This window comes from Pleurodeles waltl, chromosome 4_1, assembly GCF_031143425.1.
Source record: "Pleurodeles waltl isolate 20211129_DDA chromosome 4_1, aPleWal1.hap1.20221129, whole genome shotgun sequence".
Lineage (NCBI taxonomy): Eukaryota > Metazoa > Chordata > Amphibia > Caudata > Salamandridae > Pleurodeles > Pleurodeles waltl.
The window spans coordinates 449823394-449845408 of record NC_090442.1 but is presented as its reverse complement, the minus strand read 5'-3'; positions in this window follow the sequence as shown (position 1 = coordinate 449845408).

Sequence of the window (22015 nt, the reverse complement as noted above, 5' to 3'; positions counted from 1 at the left end):
GAAAACAAATGATATACACATCAGTGTATAACTGAAGTAACAAGTCCTGCACATCCTACGAATTCATCATGTCCGTGGGCCAAAGTTTTGAGAAACAAGGGCAAAGCCCACACAGGAGACCTGAGTCCTTTGGAGAGAACACTGCAGGGTCATCAGATGTAAAAACTACAGGCACCTCAGGGGGAAGGGAAGGGGGGAGCACCACAGCCACATGAGTCCACGTCACCAGATCCACGAGGAGCCACCAGGCCCACTGTACCATCCTGGGGAGTGCAAAGCCACAGTCTCTCAATGTCTCTACAGTGGGTGGGCTGCCCACTGTACCATCCTGGGGAGTGCAAAGCCACAGTCTCTCAATGTCTCTACAGTGGGTGGGCTGCCCACTGTACCATCCTGGGGAGTGCAAAGCCACAGTCTCTCAATGTCTCTACAGTGGGTGGGCTGCCCACTGTACCATCCTGGGGAGTGCAAAGCCACAGTCCATCAGGTGGATGACAGTCTCCACTGGTCAAGGAGGAGGCATGGTGGGCACAGTGAACCATAAACAGTGCTTGAGACGGCGGTGCCCAGCGGAGCGGTGCTTGAGACGGCGGTGCCCAGCGGAGCGGTGCTTGAGAAGAAGGGCCCAGCGGAGCGGTGCTTGAGACGGCGGTGCCCAGCGGAGCGGTGCTTGAGAAGAAGGGCCCAGCGGAGCGGTGCTTGAGACGGCGGTGCCCAGCGGAGCGGTGCTTGACAGGAAGGGCCCAGCGGAGCGGTGCTTGAGACGGCGGTGCCCAGCGGAGCGGTGCTTGAGAAGAAGGGCCCAGCGGAGCGGTGCTTGAGACGGCGGTGCCCAGCGGAGCGGTGCTTGACAGGAAGGGCCCAGCGGAGCGGTGCTTGAGACGGCGGTGCCCAGCGGAGCGGTGCTTGAGACGGCGGTGCCCAGCGGAGCGGTGCTTGAGAAGAAGGGCCCAGCGGAGCGGTGCTTGAGACGGCGGTGCCCAGCGGAGCGGTGCTTGAGAGGAAGGGCCCAGCGGAGCGGTGCTTGACAGGAAGGGCCCAGTGGAGCGGTGCTTGACAGGAAGGGCCCAGTGGAGCGGTGCAGAGACGGCGGGGCCCAGCGGAGCGGTGCTTGACAGGAAGGGCCCAGCGGAGCGGTGCTTGACAGGAAGGGCCCAGCGGAGCGGTGCAGAGACGGCGGGGCCCAGCGGAGCGGTGCTTGAGATGAAGGGCCCAGCGGAGCGGTGCAGAGACGGCGGTGCCCAGCGGAGCGGTGCTTGAGAGGAAGGGCCCAGCGGAGCGGTGCTTGAGAAGAAGGGCCCAGCGGAGCGGTGCTTGAGATGAAGGGCCCAGCGGAGCGGTGCTTGAGAAGAAGGGCGCAGCGGAGCGGTGCTTGAGATGGCGGGGCCCTCTTCAGCGGTGCCTATCTTCACGGCGGGGCCCTCTTCAGCGGTGCTCTTCTGCACGGCGGGCCCTCTTCAGCGGTGCTCTTCTGCACGGCGGGCCCTCTTCAGCGGTGCCTATCTTCACGGCGGGGCCCTGTTCAGCGGTGCTCTTCTGCACGGCGGGCCCTCTTCAGCGGTGCCTATCTTCACGGCGGGGCCCTCTTCAGCGGTGCTCTTCTGCACGGCGGGCCCTCTTCAGCGGTGCCTATCTTCACAGCGGGGCCCTGTTCAGCGGTGCCTATCTTCACGGCGGGCCCTCTTCAGCGGTGCTCTTCTGCACGGCGGGCCCTCTTCCGCGGTGCCTATCTTCACGGCGGGGCTCTGTTCAGCGGTGCCTATCTTCACGGCGGGCCCTCTTCAGCGGTGCCTATCTTCACGGCGGGGCCCTCTTTAGCTGTGCTCTTCTGCACGGCGGGCCCTCTTCAGCGGTGCCTATCTTCACGGCGGGGCCCTGTTCAGCGGTGCTTTTCTGCATGGCGGGCCCTCTTCAGCGGTGCCTATCTTCACGGTGGGGCCCTGTTCAGCGGTGCTCTTCTGCATCCAGCAGGTCAAGGGAGCCAGACCTGGCCTGGACTCCCTGCTCAGTCGCCCTCGGACCGTGACGTTTCTGGACCCTTCGGGGACGGACTCCTGGCCTCTTTAGTGTCCTCCTTCCCAGCTGGGATGTGACATGTGCGGTCCACCTTCTCCGCGCTCCTGCTGCCCTTCCGCTCCTTTGATGGGGCTCTCGGGCCCTTGCCTCCCCTAGATGGTGTGGCTGGTGAAGTGGCCGCACATTGCACCTTGGGGGCAGCCCTGTCAGTCCTCGCACGGCAGCCCTTGTTTTTGCGGGTCCTCTTGCCGGGGGGGGCTGGACGTGTCCTTGCTGCTGATCGATGTGTCACTGCTGGCAAAGGGTGGACTCCAGAACCCATGCACAACAGTGACACTCGAAGCTGGGCTGGTGGTGGCTGCGGTGCTCTTGGGACTCTTTGCAGATGGAGGGGGGAGCTCATCGGAGGGAAAGAGGTCAAGATTAGCCAGGAAAAGCATTTTAGGTCCAAGGTAAAGGGTAGGAGAAGTGGTGATGGGAGTGGAGGAAGAGGATGTGGTTGTAGGAGAGTCAGGTGTGCTGTCATTGGGTGAAGGTGCTGGTGCTGTAGGCTGTCGTGAGGTGGATGTCTGTTGGGTGGGTGGCTGCCTGCGTTTGTGTGTCTTGGAAGAGGGGGTGACAGGCACAGTGGGAGAGGACACAGGGGACGTGTAAATGGCAGTGGGGGTGGTGACTGCACGAGTGTGGACTGTACTGGAGGGTGAGGTGGTGATGGAAGCACTGGCTGATGTTGGGGTGCATGCAGGTGTGAGTGTAGACGTCACAGGGAGGGAGGAGGGAGATGAGGAGGAGGGGGACAAAGAGGTGGTTGTGACTGCTGGAATGTCTGCATCTGTGTGTTGCTTGGGTGAGTGTTTGTGGGATCTGTGGTGCTTGTGTCTGGATGAGCTGCTCTTGGGTGTTGAGGTGTGTGCAGGCTGGTCTGATGGTGTGGATGGGATAGGCTGAGGAACAGGAGACAGAGACAGGCTGGAGGCAGTAAGAAGAGGGAGGCTGGAAACAGGGACAATGGCTGCCGTCAGTGCTGAGGCCAGAGCAGTGAACGCTCGTTGATGGGCAGCCTGACCCGAATGAATGCCCTCCAGGTACGCATTGCTCTGTTGCACCTCCCTTTGCACACCCTGGATGGCATTCAAAAGGGTAGTCTGCCCAACAATGAGCGTCCTCACCAGGTCAATGTGCTCCGCACTGAGGGCAGCAGGGGCAACAGGGGCAGGGGCTGAGGTGCCTGGGGCGAAGGAGACGCGCGCCTTCCTGGGCGAGCGGGCACGGAGCGTAGGCTGAGGGGCTGCTGGGAGGGCGGTGCTGGTGCGCTGGGTGGCGGCTGTACCTGTGGAGGCGGGGGGCCCGGATGTTGCCGCCACCACTAGGGAGCTCCCATCCGAGGACGTGTCTGAGTCGCTGGTGTCACCACCGGTCCCCGTTGTGGTGCTCCCCTCGCCCTCCGGATCACTGGTGCCCTTGGTGTCTGTTCCTGGGCCCACCGGGGCCTTGTGTCCTGCAGCTCCCTCGTGCTCCGATGCCAAATCTCCTCCGCCTGATGATGCTAATGCACACATGCACAAGAAGATGAAGAGAAAGGGTGGGGGGAGAAAAAAGAAGACCAGGTTGAGTGCATGCAATGTCAACACCGTTGGCGGAGAGGACAGACACAGGAGCCTCATGCACTAAGTCGCGCATTCGGGGTACACTACTCAGTACTACTGACTAGGACAACAGGCCAAGAGACGTCAAACGCGCACATGGGTGATGCTGGACCATCAATGGCTGTACTTGTCACCCTACAGAGGTGGGGCCGGGGGCACAGGGCCATGCCTAAGGGAGAGGACTACACTACAGAAAGCGCCCTGGCCTAATGTCACCCACAGCCCTCCTCCCCCACCCAGACGCCTCCACTGCGCAGAAAGATAGGAGAATGTGCTGATACTCACCCCCTTGTGTCTGCTGTGATGTCTTAAAGCGCCCATCCAATTCAGGGTAGGCCACCGCCAGGATCCGGGACATCAGGGGGGTCATGGTGTGACTGGCACCCCTCCTAGGTTGGGAGGCCATCCCCAGCAGTGTTTCTGCGGTCTTCCTTGTTCCGCGGCGGATGTCCTCCCACCTCTTGCGGCAGTGGGTGCCCCGTCTGTTGTGGACCCCCAAGTTCCGGACTTCCTTGGCGATGGCACGCCAAATCTCGATCTTCTGATGGGCGCTGACCTATTTGACATGTACAGGGTGGAAAGGAGGAAATCATCAATGACCTGCATGTTAGATGTGATTGGCCCCCCCCACCAACTTTGCCATATGGCACATGCTCTCATCTGTTGTGCGTTGCACTCCTCATTCGCCCCCCACCCCACCAACTTACATCCACCCCAATCCACACAGGCATAGCCCATTCCATGTGCACCCGGTGTACTGTAGAGTAGCGCATACTGGGGGAGGACCCCATCCACGAGCTTCTCCAACTCTTCAGACGTGAAGGCAGGGGCCCTTTCCCCAGTCGCAGCAGCCATTGTCACTTCCAGACCGAGGTCACAGCAGCACTTGCAGTATAGGTCCTCTCCTGTGGATGATCAGGTCTCGAGTGATCAATCAGCTAGGAAATGGCGGTCACGCCCGCGGCGGTGCGTACCGCGGCGGTGCGTACCGCGACCGCCGGCGCACATCGTCATTGGCTCCTGAAACCCATAGGGTTCAATGTTAACCAATGCGGCTTTGTGCCGCGGTCTTCGACCGCCTACCGCCACGGTGTGCCCCGCCAGCGCATTGACCTCACATCCCATTGTCCCACTTCACAGGTCAGGCAGCCGCGATTTCAAGGGCCTACATGGCTTAATTTTGACTGCGACACACAGGCCTAGGCCTTGCATTGCCACACATACACGCATTTCAACCCATTGCCATTCTTTAACTGTGCAAGCTGTCTGTACGTACCTGTGGTTTGCCTGACTCTGTGCTCCATGTTGTCCTTCCTAGGCACCGTCCGCTGGGACTTGCGAGGAGAAGGACGAATCCTCGCGTGTACCGACCGCTGGTGGACCTGTCGACAATGGAAGAACGCCATATAATACTTCGATACAGACTTGACCGTGCCACTATCCATGAACTGTGTGCCCAGCTGGAGCTAGCCCTGATGTCCCCCATCCGCCAACCCACAGGGATTCCCCCTCTGGTGCAGGTTTTGTCAGTCCTCCATTTTTTGGCAAGTGGTTCATTCCAGACAACAGTGGCCATGTAATCTGGAATGTCTCAGCCTATGTTTTCAAAGGTTTTGAGCAGAGTGTTGTCTGCCCTGATGAAACTCATGCGGAGCTACATCATTTTCCCAGAGGAGGGTGACTTGCCTACAGTGAAAGGTGATTTCTATGCACTTGGACATATCCCCAACATCATTGGTGCCATTGATGGGACCCATGTGGCTTTGGTACCCCCAAAAGACGATGAGCAGGTGTACAGAAACAGAAAAAGTTATCATTCGATGAATGTCCAGGTGGTCTGTTTGGCTGACCAGTACATCTCCCATGTAAATGCCAAGTTCCCAGGGTCAGTGCATGACGCGTATGTTATGCGAAATAGCAGCATCCCCTATGTGATGGAGCAGCTACAGAGACAACGTGTGTGGCTAATAGGTGACTCTGGTTACCCCAACCTGCCTTGGCTACTGACCCCAGTGAGGAATCCCCGGATCAGGGCAGAGGAACGGTACAATGAGGCCCATGGGCGAACTAGGAGGATCATCGAAAGGACCTTTGGCCTCCTGAAGGCCAGGTTTAGGTGCCTGCATATGACAGGGGGATCCCTGATGTACTCACCAAAGAAGGTGTGCCATATCATCGTGGCCTGCTGTATGCTTCACAATCTGGCATTGCGACGTCAGGTTCCTTTCCTGCAGGAGGATGGTGCAGATGGTGGTGTTGAAGCAGCTGTGGAGCCTGCGGAGAGTGACGAGGAGGAAGACTCAGAGGACGACACAGACAACAGGGACAGAGTAATAGAACAGTATTTCCAGTAGCACACAGGTAATAATCACCCATGCCATTTTACATTTCCTGAAAGCCTCCTGCATCTCAACTTTGTCGATTTCCCCCCAGAACTATAAACATGATGTTTGATTTTCCCTTCCCTTTTCTGTGCTGTATGAGCCACTGCGTGACCTCGGCTTGGTTGGCCCATGGACTAATGCTAAGTTACCTCGGTATGTGTAATTCACAATGTTAAAAATACGTAACTGATATGTAATGTGTCATACATTTGTAAATAAGACAGGCTGAGTCCTGATTGATTTCAGTGCAATGTGTGATTTATTATTAGTGCATAGATATTGGTACATGATAGTGAAACAGTGATGGGTGGGGGTGGAGTAATGTCCATGGCAGAGTCCAGTTCTCAGTCTCACAGGTGCATTGTCCATATGCCTGTGGCAGGATGGAGCAGGGGCAGTTCAAGGTTTGACAGGGTGGCAATGTTGAACAGTGGGAGGACTTCAGGGGGTATGTGATGCTGGCGGGGGTCTTGACATCCTACTCTGTCGGTTTTTTTGATCTCAGGCTCCTTTTGCGGGGTGGTTGTTGTTCAGCAGGAGGTGGGGTTCTGGTGGGCTGTCGTTGTGGTGGGGCCTCCTGTCCACTAGCGCCGGCGGAGGTGGTAGGCTGTTCCTGTTCCTGGCTAGTGACAGGGGCCCTGTGTGATGCCACATGGTCCCGAAACGTGTCCTCTATACGGTTCAGGGCCTGGACTATGCTCCCCATAGTGGTTGAGATGTTGGTGAGTTGGTCGCTGAACCCCATGTAGCGTTGCTCCTGCTGTGCCTGGATCTCCTGGAACCTGGCCAGTACTGTCGCCATCGTCTCTTGTGAGTGGTGGTAGGCTGCCATGATGGTGGTGAGGGCCTCTTGGAGAGTGGGTTCCCTGGGCCTCTCCTCCCCCCCCTGTCGCACAGCAGCCCTCCGAGTTGCCCTGTTTCCCTGGGCCTCTGTCACCTGGACGGTGTGCCCACTCGCACAGCCCCCAGGTCCCTGTTGTTGTTGGGTTGGTGGGTTACCCTGGGGGCCCTGTAGTGGTAGACACACCGCTGCTTGACCTGTCCTAGAGACAGAGGCATGGGCCCGCTGGGTGGGAGCTGTGCTGTTGTTCCCAGAGGGGGTTGGGTCTGCAGTGGCCTGTGTCTGGGTGAGGGGAACCGACTGCCCAGAGGTCCCCGATGGTCCGGGCTGGTCATCAGGGTCCAGGTCGACAGAGCTGCTGTCATCACTAGGGGCCTGTTCCGGGGGTGGGATGGACATTTCTGGTCCCTCCTGACCGGTGTGTTGTCGTTCGGGTCCTACATGGGGTAAGAGGGTATGGTTATTGTTTCTGTGTGTGCATTAGCTTGCGTTTTATGGGTGCCCTTGTCCCCCAGTGCTGGCATTCCCTTGGGGGAGGTGTTGTGAGGGTGTTTTGTGGGGGGGAGGGGATGGGTATGTGCAGTGGTCATGCTTAGGTGATGGGTGTCCATAGTTTGGGGATGGCATGCAGGGGTTGGTGTTGGGTGGGTTGTGCTGGAGAGACATTCTCAGGGAGGATGTGTGCTGGGGGGTTGGAGGTGAGGGTGGGGGTTAGCATGCTGGGGGGGGTGAAGTGGTTGGCCTTGTACTTACCAGAGTCCATTCCTCCGTGTACTCCAGCGAGGCCATCAGGATGCAGGATGTTGAGTACCTCTTGCTCCCATGCTGTGAATTCGGGTGGAGTGGGTGGGTGTCCCCCGCCAGTCTTCTGCACTGCGATGTTGTGTCGCGAGACCATTGATCACACCTTCCCCCGTAGGTCGTTCCATCGTTTGCGGATGTCGTCCCTATTTCTGGGATGCTGTCCCACCGCGTTGACCCTGTCCACGATCCGCTGCCAGAGCTCTGCCTTCCTTGCTATGGTGGTGTGCTGAACCTGTGAGCCGAAGAGCTGGGGTTCCACTCTTATGATTTCCTCCACCATGACCCGGAGTTCTTGGTCCGAAAAGCATGGGTGCCTTTGTGGTGCCATGGGGTGGTGTGTATGAGGTGTGGGGTGGTGTATGTGATGATGTGTGTGTTGGTGTGTGGTGCTTTGTGCTTCTATGTGGTGTGTGTGATGTTGTGGTGTGCCTCTGTGTGTCTGGCTATCTATTCTCTGATGTGTCTCTCTCTCCTTCGTCTCTGGTTTTTGTTGGTAGGGGTTTGTGGGTGATGTGGGTGTGTGTTTTATATGGTATTGGATGTGTGGGAGTGGTGTGTGTATGTGTTTCAGGTGTGTGCCTTTCAAATTGTCCAATGTGGTAGGGGTTTGTAAAGGTGTGTGTATTTTGACCGCGGCGGTGTGTACCGCCAATGGAATACCGCGGTTGAATGACCGCCGCGTGGATTTGCGGGTCATAATGGGATGGGCGTATTTCTGTTGGCGTGGCGGTGGAGGTTTGGTCTTCTCCAGTTTACCGCTGGCCGCTGATGTGGCGGACTGCAGTGGAGGGCGGATTTTTGGAGGTTTTGCAGTTGTGGGTCAGAATGTCCGTGGCGGCTGACCGCGGCCGCGGCGGTATGGTGGCGGCCTTCTGACCGGCGGTAAGCGGCTTTTACCGCCGAGGTCAGAATGACCCCCATAATGTCTTTCAACAGAGAGTCTCCTAAAGTCAGACAGATTTTTTTCGAAACTTTGGCCATTTCTTACCTCTGATAAAACAATTGGTAGGGACATCACCCTAAAGGCAATTGTCACTTACTGGAGGAGTAAATCCCTAAGAGACATCTTGGTACATAGTGACTTTGCTCTGACTAGGGATTACACTTGGTTGAAGAAACCATTGTGATTTTTTAAATGTGGGCAATTTTAAGGCCCACAACAACTGTAAAACCACACTGCAAGATTTGGTCACACATGTGAAATTAGATTGTGATAGAGATCAAATTGTATTAATAAATTAGTGGCATAGGAGTTAGCATATAGTGGGGGCGTGGCCAAGCTGCCAAACAAGGCGGACGTGAGCTTTTAGAGCTCCGCACCGTGTCCGGATAATCTGACTCAAATCAAGGTGGACAGGGGGGCATCCCACTCCCCAGAGGCTCGAAATGGAACAGGTGAGGCTCGAAGAACCGAAAGCGCCGTGAACGGACCCTCGGTGCTCCGCAGAGGTGAATCAGCGCTGCAGCCGCGAGGGCCGCGTTGGTGGCCGGAGCTCCGCGCTCTGGGCCTTGGCGCTGGAGGAGCGAGGAACTCTTTAAATATGTACAGAAGTGGCCTTGTGACCGCCCGAACCACACCTGTTCCCTGAACTGTGAGCTGGAGCGGCTACGAGAAGGAGGAGACACGCGACGCGGGACCTCTCTGAATGCACAGACGCCATCCAGAGCCTGGGAGAAGGATCGGGCCCTGCGGACCTGGGGTGCTGGACATGCCGGCGGTGGATTCTCTGGCACTTTTTCAATAACTGGATAGTGCTATACTCGCGCGGGTCAGAAGAAGAAGGAAAAACCAAAACATCCCTTACCGGGCTATGACCGGAAACTAAGCCGTGAGTCGAAGCGGCCCGTGACCGCGAGGACAACGCACGAGGGCCCGAGATCGGAGCGGAACTAAAAGGTTATAAAGAACGGAAACCTGAGGGCCTGCAGCTGGGCAACGATATTCCGCCTCTGAGGACCACACTGCAGGCAAGTGATTTGAATGTTTGAGGAACAGGTGGCCTCCTAGGATAAAAAGGCATCTGAACCGGCGTTGTGTCCGTGTGAGCTGTGACTGGTCTACAAGACACAGTGGCTTCCAGGTGAGAGGCAGCACAAGCTGAGTGAATGAACATGTCCGCATGGGCTGCGATCTGATGTTGGGAGTTGGAGCGAGACACCTGGGGAAGAGGGGGCATTAGGAGCGGCCTGGGCATCCTGGTCCTGAGCTGAGGACCCCCCCGAACTGCGTGTGAGAGGCATATGCAAGCTTGGGCAATCCGTAGGGACGAGCGGCCCATCACAAAATCACCATATAAATGGACTAGACAGTGAAGCAAGCCAAGCCAAAGGTGAAAACAAGCAATGCAGTCCTGGGCCAGAATACGGGCCTAAATTTCACCGGGAAACCCCGCCTAGAGACCAATGAAATTGACATAGAGGAGGCAACACCCACCTCGCAATCAAGTAAGAAAAAGAACAAGCGCACCCTAAGCCGCCAACACCTCGCGCAAAAGAAGATTCTCCCCCCGGGCGCCCAGGCCTCTCAAAGTGATAAACAAGCAAAATCCTCTGTGAACTCCTGAGAGTCATTCGAACCACCTAACCGGGCTGCTCGCGCTGTCACAGGGGGGTTGTCATCCCCTAGACAAGCGGGCCCGTCTACGCCCTTCCAGTATCCGGTGAACAGGTAATCCACCAAAGATCAAGTGCAAACTAATGAACAAGGACGCGCAAACCTCTACGTTGGAAGTGTCACAAACTGAGATCCCTTAATAGGTAAGCCACGGTGGGAGACGTGACTTGGAACAGATTTGTGTGGTCCCGTTGGCAAACTATTCACCTGCCCCCCCCCCTTGTCAGCCTAGATGAAACTAAACCAGAGCGCAAAGCTTATACGATATCTGACAAAACGGACATCAACGACCTGAGACAAAGCAGTACTCTCACTCCTCCCTCCCCAAATAAGCGAAACCATGGCCGGAACGGGTCGACTGCGCTCGGGAGCAGGAATTGGGAAAATACAAGACTTGCCAAACCAAGACAGCCAAAAACTTGACGCAGTGCTGGCAGCAGTGGAACGTATCGGAGATTCACTGGAATGCACGCGTGCGTCACTGGAAGCCAAAATTGATAAAGTAGCGGGCGACCTTGTCCTTCTCCACGCGGATCATCGCAATCTCACAGATAGAACGAAAAAGATTGAGGCCACAGTAAACTAATTAATACCCACTACCACCCAACTGAAGACAGGAATGGAAGACATGCAAGCCAAGGTCACAGCTCTAGAACATCGAGTCGAAGACGCAGAAGGCCGCTCTAGAAGAAACAACATTTTGGTAGTGAATCTACCAGAAGGCATTGAAGACCGCGATCCTGTGACCTACTCCGAAAGTTGGTTGCGGGGATTGGTACCGGAGGGCAAACTGACTCCTTTCTTCTCTGTGGAACGTGCGCATCGCATCCCGGCCTGGCCAAGACCGCCGGGCAACACCCCACGCCCATTCATCATTCGCCTACTCCACTACGCAGACAGGGACATTATACTAAGAGCGGTGAGAGCCGGCCCTCCCCCCCAAATAGACAATGTGCAGATCTTGCTATTTCCTGATTATACCTTAGCGGTACAAGGAGATAGAGCCTCCTACTTGCCCTTGAAGCGCAAGCTGCGCTCCCAAGACCTGACTTACTCTCTGTTATATCCAGCCAAGCTACGTGTTGTGGCAGGAGGAAAAACACACTTCTTCTCCACCCCTGAGGCAGCATGGGAATGGCTTCAGACATCTGGGCTGTCACCTGGTGGAGCGTCAGAACGAGCGGGACCACCACCTAGACCCAAGCGCAGCCGCATCAGGAGGGATCGGAGGAGAAACTCGATCCGCACTGACTTAACAAAATCTGCACCAGATTTAGAACAACTAATTCAGGAGAGAAGAGAAGCGATTCACACAGCAGCAATGATAAGTGCATCACCCCTGCCTTCGGGATCTGACACAGAACTTTCTCAACCAAACAGTGACCGCTCCCACACGCCGGAACAGCTACTAGAGCCAGAACACATGGGAGGTCCCTCCGTAACACCGGCAACTGCTGATGAAGTCTTTTAAAAAATAAAGAGGAGGGGGAAAAAAGAAAAAGAAACTTAGAACAATGCTTAGAAACTATACACAGCAGGAATCACCAAGCCAATGACACTCATACTGGCGTAATCTAAGAGATGTGAGACATTTGTCCTACTTCCTGTGTGCACGCACTAGCCAGCAACTAATAATATAAGCGTCGGGTCCCTGGCCCCTGGACACTATACCCGGGAGAGGGGGAGCCCCCCCTTACATGGCCCCTATCTTCTCATTTTTAACTGCCACATCCGGACTGGATAAGGTGCATGCCCAAGACGCTCCCCCTCTCCTCCTTTTGGTCTAACTTGACCTACCCCCAAGCTCCTACCAGTGGAGACAAATAATGTACAGGTGTGTGTTGACACATTGTTGTTTCTGTTGTTTGATTTGGGCGGTGACTTGTTGTCTATCTGCTCCAATGGCATTAGTTATGTTTTGGTCTTGCCGGCCGACACTTACTGAATCCTTTATAGCTATCGGAAAAAGGGAAAACAATGACAAGCTCCGACCTGAAAGGACAGGGCAGGGAGTTATATCAGATAATCCAAAGTTTCCAGTATGGCTACATACACAACAATCACTTGGAACATGAGAGGTATTCACACCCCCAAACGACTATACGCTATTTACTCCTACCTCAAACGTCACTCTGTTCACATAGCTCTCTTACAGGAGACACACATAACGAGCCTAGAGGTCCCCCGACTACGTCGGCACTGGAGAGGACAATTATATGCGACAGGGCACTCAGCATACGCTAAAGGTGCGCTAATTTGGATTAGAGCTGGCACCCCCTTTAAGGTAGAGGAACAGATTGCAGACCCACAGGGCATATTTGTGCTAGTTAGAGGAAAACTTGCAGGTCATATGGTTGTACTAGGATCAATATAAGCCCCAAACACAGACCAAACCACTTTCCTTCATGGGCTTTCTCACCAATTGGCGGGTTGGAGTGGCCTTCCATGGCTTCTCGGAGGGGATTATAACAGTGTAATTGATGTGACAATGGACCGCTCCTACCCCCCGCTGCCTACATCGCCAGTGGTAGCAGCCTCAAAGGGCCTAGTGAACTGGGCCCAAAAATGGCAACTGGTAGATGTGTGGAGAGAGCGTCATAAGTTGGACAGGGTTTACTCCTTCTACTCTGCAACACACTCCCTGCACGTATGACTAGACAGAATACTCTGCACCATGAATCACGCCACGATAGTGACAGATTCGGAATACCTAGGGCGCACGCACTCTGATCACAATCCCCTAATTGCACGTTTGTACTGGGGCTCCCCCAGAGCGGCTATTCCTACATGGAGGTTGAGGCCGGAGTTGCTGGAAGACTCTGCTTTCCGAGCATCGTTAAGCGCTGTAATCCCAGAATTTTTCGAACAAAATGACGGCACGGCCTCCTCGGGTTTGATAGACTGGGACGCATTTAAGGTTTTCATACGTGGACACTGTCTGGGCACTCAATGCAGCCTGCGCCGCTCGGTTGAACGGCAACTGACTAAAATAGAGCAGGATCTAATACAACCAGAGAGGGAAGCAACCAATAGCCAGCCTGATCACTCGAGACTGCCAGCAATGCGCGCTGAGCATCTATCACTACTGGAGCGTCTGTGCTGTTTGAATTACTCCGCACACTCTGCAAGAACACACACATCCGCTGATAAAGCAGGCAAGCTCCTGGCCTGGCTGATTCGACAGGACTGCGAGAGGAAACCAATATTGGAAATCCTCTCGCAAACAGGGGAATTACTATACACGCCACAGGAGATACAATCTGAATTTGCAAGGCACTACGAGGCACTCTATGCCTCGAGGGCAACCTCGGACAGCGACCCCGACCTAGACTTCCTCACTGGAGTAGTACTACCACGCATGGAGTATGAACAAGCCGAAGCCCTTGAAGCAACACTAGAACTGGAAGAAATTCGAACGAGTATCCGTGAGCTCGCATCTGGCAAAACACAAGTTCCAGACGGACTCCCAGTTGACTTCTATAAAGCCTTCGCTGTGCATCTGGCGCCCAAATTACTCGATCTCTACAAGACAGCTGAGCGAGAAGGCCATCTCTCAGCCACTCAGAGAGAGGCACTGCTAGTCTCCCTTCCTAAACCTGGAGGTAACCCAGTAGACATGGGTTCGTATAGACCATTGGCAATGTTGTATACTGATTATAAAATATTAGCCAAATTACTGGCAACACACCTTGCACCGCCTGTACCAGGCCTGGTACACTCGGACCAAAATGGCTTCGTCCCAGCCAGAGATACTTCCCACAATATTAGAAGGTTATTCCGAGATATGCAATACGCGAAACGGGACTGGCCACGAGCTGGCTGTCTCGTTTTAGACCTGGAAAAGGCCTTTGACTCATTGGAATGGCCGTACCTGTTCGGAGTCCTTCGACAATTCGGTGCGGGACCATTCTTCACTCGCCTGACTAAGTTATTATATACCAGACCACTAATCCGAGTGAATCTGGGGTCTGAAATATCGGAACCAATTCGAGTGGGCAGAGGTACGAGACAGGGTTGCCCCCTTTCACCAATGGTGTTCTCACTCACTATGGAACCTCTGGCAATAGCCATGCGCAGAGCGGGAGATGGCTGGGGTATCCCGTTAGGAGATGACACTCACATAATCTCACTATATGCAGATGACCTTCTTTTATATTTTCGAGACATCACACGAATCCCTCCTGATGCTGGGTTACTCCTACAACAATTCGCCCTCTCATCTGGCCTGAGAGTCAACTGGTCTAAATCCTGCCTCTTCCCATTCGACCCCGGTCTCCCTGACCCGAGACTTATTATTTCCAGGAAACCCGTCCCATGGCAACCCCATACATTCAGATACTTGGGCATACGAATCTACCACCGCGAGGAGGCATATTTGAGGGCAATATTGTAAGAGCAGTGTCCTCGGTTAAATCCCAAATGGTCTTCTGGAAAACCCTACCGTTGTCAGTGGCAGGCAGGATAGCACTCCTGAAAATGGTGGTCCTACCCCGACTTTTATATTTCTTCACTAATCTTCCGCACTATGTTCCTCCTGGTTTCTTCAGGGCTCTGGAGTCGGGACTGATGGAATTCATTTGGAACGATGGCTGCTGTAGGGTCGCCTTAAAGAAACTGTACTTGCCACCAGATAAGGGCGGACTAGCAGTTCCTAACTTGGAACAATACTACCTAGCAGCTCAACTTCAATGGATAGCCAGATGGTTGGCAGATCTTCAGCGTGTAGACACGGCATCAGAAAACAGACCCTGGACACTCCCACAGATACAACATTTATTTCACCCACTCACGCAGGCACAAACACCCCGACAACTCTATCTCAAGGTGGCTTACAAATGCTTTCGTCGTTCACTTCGCCTTACAAATACACAGCTCCCTTTTGCACCGGCCTTGGCGATATCAGGCACACCAAGAGGTTCCAGAATCACGACAGAATCAGAACTGCACGCATGGCATGAGATAGAAATAGACACACTGGGAGACCTGTATGAAGACTCCCGACTGCTCCCCTTTGCCAGACTTCAAGAAATGGGGCTACCACCAGGCCAATTCTTACTGCACCGCTCCCTGATAGAGGCAATGAGATCCAAATGGGGCGACATCTCTGTGGCTCCTCCCACTCACTTACTGATTCAATACTTACAGGTGATAGGCCGAGGGCATCATTTAAGTAGCTGGCTAGCAGATGCTTTGAGATCCCAAACCGCTCTTGACAACGAAACACTGCGTATGGCATGGGAAACAGACTCAGGCGAGACAATCACAATGCCACAATGGAAAACTGCCCTTTCAAGCCATCTTAACATACCCCGCAATTCCCGATTTCGCTTAATCCAATACTACATAGTGAATAGAGCATACCTCACTCCGGCTCGAGTAAATAGATACTTTACTCGCACAGATGCAGCCTGCCCCAGATGCTGGGTAGTCGGAGCAGACTTACTACACATGATCTGGTCCTGTCCTACCTTGAGCTCCTACTGGAGAGCAGTAATGGAAAGCATATCCGACTGTTTAGCGCTACAAATACCCTTTACATGGGAGGCATGCATATTAGGTTTATTTCCCAGAAGCAAGCAACATAGAGCAGAGGTACGCTTCGCTGACCTGGGACTGATAGGAGTAAAACGATTAGTGACCCGCAGATGGAAATCACCTGACCCGCCACCGACACAGGCCTGGAAGCGTTCTTTCGAGGTTTGGGCGGGAGCTGAAGGCACAGCGCTGGCGCGGGAGGAGTTTTTAGGGCTGAGAAAGTTCCCATTGTCTGCTAGCTGGGAGGGAATGCTACTGCGGCTGCGAGACGAGGGAATGCACCCATCAGAAGAGGAAGTGGAGTAATACAGGAGGACGCCCTCCTGACAAGAAAACACAATGCATGGGGGAACTGAATAAGAAAAGTTAGCCAGATATACCTTGACACTGGAATTAAAAATGACAATGCTTATTTAACCTGACACCTGACCCAACCCTCCTATTAATAAACTGCTCCGCAACAATATAATCCCATCCCGACTGGAAATAATCACATAAGTGTATTCCACATAAGTGTCCATTGCCGACAAATGTTGAATGTTAATCTTTTTCTCCCTTGTTGTTCTGCACCCCCCTCCTCAATCTCAAATAAGCATATATACAAAGCTCATGATTCCTTTCCTTTTCTCCTCTTTGTATCTAATCAGACCACTCCAATTGAACACACATACTAGAAATAAATGTAAATCAACGTACACTGTATGAGCATGCTGATAAACACCAGAAACCCTATGGGGCCATCACTCCTGCAAATCTATAAGGGGTTGATAAAGTTAAAGCACAGCAAGTAACAGGTACAACATGATGTGATAACCTTGTAAGTCGTAACAACAGAAATGTATAACTGAATAATTACAAATGTATACCAAGTGGTATGTTGCAGCAATGCATACTATATACAATATCAGTTATGTAATGATTTAAGAACACATGCCATGTTGTATGAAACGTAAACAAATGTAGAAACATGAAGCAAAGTAAAGTTGAAAAATGCCAATAAACAAATTTGTGAAGAAAAAAAAATAGGAGTTAGCATATAGTTACAAATTAACCTACATTTAAAAGCCTAGCAAAGAAAATAACATAAGTTGTAAAATGTGCACATTTGAATCATGGTGGACATTGTGGCTGACATTCATATTTTGGCATCACATTTAACATAAAGACATTGTGCATTTACATTTGAGTGAATTACTAACATGAGATAATACAAAAAGATATTTATAAGATGAATATTGGAGTTCAAGTATTAAAATAATTTGAATTATTCCTACTTATATTGATTAAATAAATCAATTAATTAATGCAAGTTACATGTGTGCAGAAAGATAAATAAACATTTAAAATTGTCATAACATGTTGTGAACAACGTTTGAAGTTAAATAATTTGCTTTGCATATTTGATTATAATTGTAAGGTACGCAATAGGTTTATTAATGTTGCATTTGTATTAATGCGCATTTATGCTTATTTAGCTTGACTAGGCCTGGAAGATTCATTTTGCAGCAGTGATGGAAAATCATTTCTCTGACATGAATTCTTTTCCTAGGTTGCTATTGTGATGTTCAATGTCCTATTGTATTAAAGGCTGTATAAAATCATTGAAATGACAATGCACTTTTGCTGAGAAAATCTGGAATAGTTGCAAACTTCGTGGTGCCATCGACAACCATTGGACACTGAGGGGCTCATTAGGTCTTTGGTGGGCGGCGTAGGCCGCTCAAGAAAGTCCTGTGTCGGGTTGACCAACTATGCGGCCGTCCCTCCGCTGGCCCTATTACGAGTTACCCGATGACCCAGTGGGAATCTCACACAATATTGACACCGGCTCGTAATCGAGCCGGCAGCAATGTTGAGGTGCATCATGTGCAGTAGCACCCATCACACTTTTCATTGCTTTTTACTGCTTTTTACAGAGACTGACAGGCTGTCGACTGGCGGCAACCTGGTGGTGCCGGCGTTCGGACCGTGGCGGTCATAACATGGAGGCCGGACCACTGCTTTGGGACCACCAGACTCGTAATGAGGCCCTGAATCTGACACCTGAAGTGAGCCCACCTAAAGGACCAATGAGTGAATCGTGCATACTTTTAATTAGTGTGGAACTTTGGAAACTGACAGTTAGTGCTTGATGTAGTTAGTTAGTTTGTGTTGGTGTGAGTTCGAGTGGGTCCCGATGTGCCGAAGATGTTCAGTTGCTCTATGCTTCTTCTAAGTTCCTTTACTCCTTAGCTGCCTTCTGAAGAATAAAGTCTGAGTTTTAACTGTCCTGTTACTGTTATGTAGTTCAGTACTAATAAGCCCCACTAATTCTGAACTGCTGATTTGTCCTATGTGCAGCCCATGTTCTTCAATGTCCTTATGTTGTCCTCAACTGATGCCGGAAGAAAGTGACTACTCTCACAGAGGAAGCATTCCTGTCTGCTGTCTAATAAGGAGAGGTATAATTAAATGTTGTTTCTTGTTTACTTTTAGATTAGGTGCTTGCACCAGCATTTGTGTATCGTGAGGTGCTCTAGTTAGATGATTTTCTAAATAACGATTTTGTTTTCTTCGCATGTGTTAGCCTACTCCCACACATGCGAGTACTAATTCATGTTAGAGATAAAGATGGCCCAGCTCTGAAATTGATTGTTAAAATTATATTTTTATGATTTACTAATGCCACCATCATCTGCGTTGAAACCTGATTATAATGTGCATATTGTGCTGTAGGTAATTTATATTATTCCTTTGGAGTGAAGAACAACATTGATGTTTAGTAGGTTGAATCTTTTCAGACATTTTGGTCAGCCAATAGTTTTCATGTATGTTCATAATTTAGTTTTGCGCACCATATACGTGACGTTGATTCTGGGATTGTAATAAAGCTTTGAAACTTATTCAGTTTGGAGATTGATTTAGTGTGAAATTGCTCATGGTGTCTAGAGTTGTTTATGGTTTATGTCATTGATTTGTGATTGAATAATTCTGACTACTACACTCTTCTCCAAGTCCAAAGATGCAGTCAGCCTCTAGTGGTGATAATAGTGATGGTGTCTCACCAGTGCACTCGTGGTTTCTGAACCCGAGGCGGGAAGAAGACTTCTGCGACCCAGCCAGCAGTTTCATATCACTTATACAACAGATTACAGTCTTTATGTTTTGTCATGCCTATGTGATTTAAAATATGTGGAAAGTACAATTTTTCCCTTAAAGAATAGGATTTTAGAACATAAGAGAGCCATTAAGGAAAATGTAACATATCCGATGGAATAGCATTTCAATGAATCACATAAGCAAGGACCCAATTTATTGATGGTTTGTGGGTTTGACAGAATTGCACTGAGGAGAGGAAGCTGTGTTATAATCAAATTGCTCTATAAATTGTAGTCCTGCTGTATCATTCCCCTGGTATTGTAGGAGGACTGAACAAAGACAAAAAATTAATTGTACCTCTAGAAGAATAAGAAATTGTGGTAAATTGAACTTTAAAAGAATAGAAAGTTGATTGAAACCACTGTTTGTTTAATCAGATTACTCACATTAGTGTTTTTATGTTTGAAATTGAAATTCTAAATTTAAATGAGATCACAGTTATGTGTATAGCATGTAGGAAGTTATGTCAATTAGTTCTCCAGCCCACTTGGGCTTCTATCATTGCATAATTACATGGGCAAATCCTCTATATGGAGTTTGGTATGGCATACAGATAGCTGAGAAATAATATTGATTTAATTGACGCAAAAGTTCGATTCACAAATTTAGTATGTACCCACATTGAGCTTCATACACATAATCATGTGAAATTTAGCTAACTTGAGCCTTACTTATTGTTTAATAGCTTTGGATAAATTAAGGATCCTGTCATTTATATGGGATATCCCACAACACACGTACAGCCAAGAAATAACACTGCCATGTTGACCATGTTGAGATTCATATGCGCAAAATGTGAAATTAGGGACATAGATATGAAATTATCACAGGTAGAAAGAATTATGGAGAATGAGAAATAATGCAGAACTTTGGGCCAGATGTATGAGCATTTCATTTATGCCAGTCTCTAATTGCAATTAATTGCGAATTGCAATTTTAAATTTACAAAATTTGGGGCCAGATGTACAAAGCGTTTTGCATGGTGCAAACAGCGAATTTCGCTGTTTGCGCTATGCAAAACGCGCATCGCGATGCTCATTCCCATTTTGCGAGTCGGTAACCTGGTTACCAACTCACAAAATGGGAATGCGACTCGCAAATAGGAAGGGGTGTTCCCCTTCCTATTTGCGATTCGCATCACGATGCAGAATTGCTTTGTGACTGCGAACGCTGTCGCAAAGCAATTTGCAGTTAGCACCCATTACAAATGGGTGCTAACCCATTCGCAAAAGAGAAGGGGCCCCCATGGGACCCCTTCCCCTTTGTGAATGGCTCTGAAAATATTTTTTCACAGCAGGCATGGTCCTATGGACCACTGCCTACTCTGAAAAAATGAAACAAAAAAGTTGAATTTTCTCGAGTGTATTGCAACTCGTTTTCCTTTAAGGAAAACGGGCTGCAACACAAAACAAAAAAAAAACTGCTTTATTAAAAAGCAGTCACAGACATGGTGGTCTACAGTCTCCAGCAGGCCACCATCCCTGTGAGTGCAGCGAATCCAAGGGGGTCGCAAATTGCGACCCTCCTCATTAATATTAATGAGGTGGGTCTTTGCGACCCCCTTGCGATTCGCAGATGGTGTCAGGGACACCATCCTGCATATGGGTTTGCGACTCATAATTTGCGAGTCGCAAACCCAAACTTACCAGCAAAGTTTTGCGAGTCGCTAATGGCCTGATTCGCTATTTGCGACATCGCAAAATCCGAAATGGGATGCAAAAATCCCATTTCCGAAATGCAAATAGTGATGCGACCCATTATCGACTTGCACAAATTGCGACCTGATTTTGCGATCTGCAAATAGGAAGTCGCAAATTGCGAGTCACAAACCATACGCAAAAGCCAGTCGCAAATTGCGACTAGTCGCAAAAAGCCCATTTTGCACATCCAGATTACCACTGATTCAGAGCAGGTGGTAACCAGAACCAGAGTATAAAAGGAGACCCAGAAGGCATCTGGGTGACTCAAAATGGCTGGACTGTACGTGATAGCATGGAGGAAGAGAGTCCAGGCCGCCCAGCAGAGGAGGAGGAGGCAGAGACAGGAGAGGATATACCAAGCCAGGCAGACACTAATTCAACAAACTGAGGAGGAGATATATGACAAATATAGACTGAGCAGTGCTGCAATCTTAGAATTAATTGAACTACTGAATCCTCAGATTGAACGACAGACAATGCGCAGCAGCGCCATCCCTACACATGTGCAAGTGCTATGCTTACTGCACCTCTTGGCGTCAGTTAGCTATCAGGGGGTTATTGCTGTGGCAGGTGGGGTATCCCAAAGTGCACTCTCACGATTCTTCAGATCTTTCCTAGATGCCATAATCACACACATGTCCAGATATATATATCTTCCCAGGAATGAGGCAGAAATTAACTACACCAAGTTGGACTTCTACAGAATTGCCAACTTCCCCCATGTAATAGGGTGTGTGGACGGGACACGTATACAAATTTGCCCTCCTGCTAATCTGGAATATGTGTTCTGCAACAGGAAATGTACCCACTCACTAAACATCCAGGTGGTATGTGGCGCACATAATGTCATTACTGACATTGTAGCTAAATATCCAGGGAGTACACATGACTCATACATATTCAGGATCAGTGGGATACACCAACGCCTAGAACGTGGGGAGTTTGGAGATGGATATCTATTAGGTATTGCTGACTACACCCTGAAGCCATGCATACAGGTCACTGTGTAAACCATTCATGCCCTGCTAAAGTTGGCTTTTTTGTCAAACAGGTGACAGTGCATATGCCCTGAAACCATGGATAGTCACCCCATACCTAACACCTGGCAATCAGAATGAGAGGCGATATAACAGTGCACATCGGCGGACCAGAACTGTTGTGGAGAGTACTTTGGCTTGTCAAAGGCAAGATTCAGATGCCTCCACAAAAGTGGAGGTGCACTCCAGTATGCCCCAGAAACAGCATGCAAGATCGTTGCCGTCTGTGCCATCCTACACAACATTGTCACCAGACATAGGCTAAATCTCACCCCTGAAGACACAGACACGGAGGATGAG